Source organism: Acartia tonsa, chromosome 5 (assembly GCF_053477335.1).
Source record: "Acartia tonsa isolate MP-2025a chromosome 5, ASM5347733v1, whole genome shotgun sequence".
NCBI lineage: Eukaryota > Metazoa > Arthropoda > Copepoda > Calanoida > Acartiidae > Acartia > Acartia tonsa.
In genome coordinates this window covers 25,469,864-25,472,363 of record NC_137264.1, presented here as the reverse complement: position 1 = coordinate 25,472,363, position 2,500 = coordinate 25,469,864, and the positions used below count along the sequence as shown (strand labels likewise).

The following is a 2,500-nucleotide window of genomic DNA, read 5'->3' as shown; positions in this document are numbered from 1 at the left end:
ATCATATTTTTTTCTTGGGTTTCAATAAAACAAAAAAATAATATCTCGGACTTCTAAAGTCTTTTTATATGTTTCCTCACTGTTTGGCCACTACTTGGTCACAAATGCTCAAAACACAAACCTTTTTCGACCTAAGATACTCAATTGGTTCCTTCTACAAGTCCAATCCATCAGTTTTGGGATGTCTTTATATTTCAAGATAAATTTATGAAAAAGGGAAATTTGGGTGTTGCCTATTGTATGCACAGATACCATTAAATCAACAGAAAAAAATACTTATTTGTACTTTTCTCTCATCTTTAAAGTTTGATTCTGTTAAATAACTATTCTTGAAGGAGAGCTGCTGACCTCCAGTGTACATGGCTTAGTCAAATGCATATTAAACATAAAAATTTTCCCAAAAAGCACATAAAAAAAGTCTCTCAATGGGTTAGAAAAATAGAATAATTTTGAAACTTAGATTTAAGTTAAACAAATTATTTTTCTAGTACATTACATTAAAATACTTTGTTTGGGGCAAATTTTTACCTTTAACGTGTATTTGACTTAACCATGAACACTGGAGGTCAGCAGCTGTCCTCTTGAGCGATAGAATGCATAAATCCCTTAGACAATAGTTAATTCAACAGAATTCAAACTTTGAAAATGGGAAAAAAGTATAGGTTTTTTCAGTGCAATTTATTTTGGATCTTGTTAACGCGATTGCTGCGCATTTCCTGGCATTATTCTGGCAAGGATTGGTACTCGAAAACTAAATATTTTCCATCTTTGAGTACGCCAGTGACAAGCGGATTTCATTTGAATGTTGTTTGTTGGAACTCTTGCTATTCTGGTTCAGGTTCTTGCAAAATGAATTGCTGCAACGTCCGGGAATCGAACCCGGGCCGCCCGCGTGGCAGGCGAGCATTCTACCACTGAACCAACGTTGCTGGCACATAGGGAAAGGACAATTTGTGGCTCTTTGTAACCCCCCAAACAGCCCATGACCTATGGAGAGAAGGGCAAAATGTTATCCGCAGTCGGTAGGATTCGAACCTACGCTCCCAGAGGGAATCTGATTTCTAGTCAGACGCCTTAACCACTCGGCCACGACTGCAATCCATTGATGGGGGCACATTTGGCGGCATTCTCATACAGTAGAATAACTTGGATTAGCTTAGCTTGCCACTTCACACAGGTTTGCAAGCAGCCCGGCTAGCTCAGTCGGTAGAGCATGAGACTCTTAATCTCAGGGTCGTGGGTTCGAGCCCCACGTTGGGCGACCATTCCTTTTGGTGTGTTTCCCACTTAGCTGCAACGAGTATGAGGTGCACACTCATGGACCCACCAGCAGAAAGGGCGCCATGGCTTAGTTGGTTAAAGCGCCTGTCTAGTAAACAGGAGATCCCGAGTTCGAATCTCGGTGGTGCCTCAACTTTTTTTGACCAACCCAACTGTCAAAAGAAGGCCTCTGAAAGATTTCACTGCTCACATTTTGCCCAAGATACAGGAAAAATGAAGCGAAACAAACAGTTCAACAAAATGCCGCGACCCGGGATCGAACCGGGGACCTTTAGATCTTCAGTCTAACGCTCTCCCAACTGAGCTATCACGGCCTGTGCTATGTTCTTGGCGACCCAAGCGGAAACGCAGCAGCATAGCATTTCAAAAAGAAAAAGTGGCCTGACAGACGAAAACAAACGAACAAACAGAAAAAGAGACAGGTCCTACCGAGATTTGAACTCGGATCGCTGGATTCAGAGTCCAGAGTGCTAACCATTACACCATAGGACCTTCACATCTAGCGATGTCAAGATGCACGTACAGTTTTCCAATCGTTTTCCCATTGAAAAGAAAAAGGTAAAACAACTGGAACATATTTGCAGAAACCCTGAAATTAGGGCCAAACATGACCAATCCAAAAAGCAAGTGGGCTCGTCCGGGATTTGAACCCGGGACCTCTCGCACCCTAAGCGAGAATCATACCCCTAGACCAACGAGCCAGCTGTTGAGTGGTAACAGTGCGTGTGGGTATTTATTTGACATGCCTGCGGAAGGAGACTCACCTTTGAACGAGGACCTTCAAGAAAGAAGAAGAAAAAACAGACTGTTTGGTTCCTGCCGGGATCGAACCGGCGACCTTGTCCGTGTGAAGGACACGTGATAACCACTACACTAAGGAACCTTGCTGGTAGAGAGGCAAATTCTTTGTTTGAAATATTGAGTTGTAGCAAATGTGGTATGGATCTGTCCCAACGGTGTACTACAGGGTCTCGTGGCGCAACGGATAACGCGTCTGACTACGGATCAGAAGATTGCAGGTTCGAATCCTGCCGAGATCGGATTTTTATCTTTGAACAGACTAAATGTGTATGACTGAGACACATGGCATGACATTGCATACACAGATACATGGACAATATGTTTGTTTAGCTGCCAATACTTATGTTTTGTTCACGTTGATTGCTACGCTCAACAAGAAAAAGGTGTCTGCGCCCCCGGGTGGGCTCGAACCACCAAC

At 43.1% G+C, this 2,500-nt stretch overlaps 9 non-coding genes across 9 annotated transcripts in view; 3 read left to right on the top strand and 6 right to left on the bottom strand.

The window, feature by feature from the left end:
* Positions 1 to 1,014: 1,014 nt before the first annotated feature.
* On the bottom strand, positions 1,015 to 1,096 carry TRNAS-AGA (transfer RNA serine (anticodon AGA)). Its single transcript has one exon. It is a non-coding gene; the product is annotated as a tRNA-Ser (tRNA).
* A 92-nt stretch (positions 1,097 to 1,188) lies between these two features.
* TRNAK-CUU (transfer RNA lysine (anticodon CUU)) lies at positions 1,189 to 1,261 on the top strand. Its single transcript has one exon. It is a non-coding gene; the product is annotated as a tRNA-Lys (tRNA).
* A 76-nt stretch (positions 1,262 to 1,337) lies between these two features.
* On the top strand, positions 1,338 to 1,411 carry TRNAT-AGU (transfer RNA threonine (anticodon AGU)). The gene has a single exon. It is a non-coding gene; the product is annotated as a tRNA-Thr (tRNA).
* A 111-nt stretch (positions 1,412 to 1,522) lies between these two features.
* TRNAF-GAA (transfer RNA phenylalanine (anticodon GAA)) lies at positions 1,523 to 1,595 on the bottom strand. The gene has a single exon. It is a non-coding gene; the product is annotated as a tRNA-Phe (tRNA).
* A 106-nt stretch (positions 1,596 to 1,701) lies between these two features.
* On the bottom strand, positions 1,702 to 1,773 carry TRNAQ-CUG (transfer RNA glutamine (anticodon CUG)). The gene has a single exon. It is a non-coding gene; the product is annotated as a tRNA-Gln (tRNA).
* A 137-nt stretch (positions 1,774 to 1,910) lies between these two features.
* On the bottom strand, positions 1,911 to 1,982 carry TRNAP-AGG (transfer RNA proline (anticodon AGG)). The gene has a single exon. It is a non-coding gene; the product is annotated as a tRNA-Pro (tRNA).
* Positions 1,983 to 2,091: 109 nt separating this feature from the next.
* TRNAV-CAC (transfer RNA valine (anticodon CAC)) lies at positions 2,092 to 2,164 on the bottom strand. The gene has a single exon. It is a non-coding gene; the product is annotated as a tRNA-Val (tRNA).
* An 84-nt stretch (positions 2,165 to 2,248) lies between these two features.
* On the top strand, positions 2,249 to 2,321 carry TRNAR-ACG (transfer RNA arginine (anticodon ACG)). Its single transcript has one exon. It is a non-coding gene; the product is annotated as a tRNA-Arg (tRNA).
* Positions 2,322 to 2,472: 151 nt separating this feature from the next.
* Positions 2,473 to 2,500, bottom strand: part of TRNAN-GUU (transfer RNA asparagine (anticodon GUU)) — a 74-nt gene continuing 46 nt past the window's right edge. Inside the window, exon 1 of the tRNA in view lies at positions 2,473 to 2,500. This exon is cut by the window's right edge and continues 46 nt beyond it. This is a non-coding gene — a tRNA (tRNA-Asn).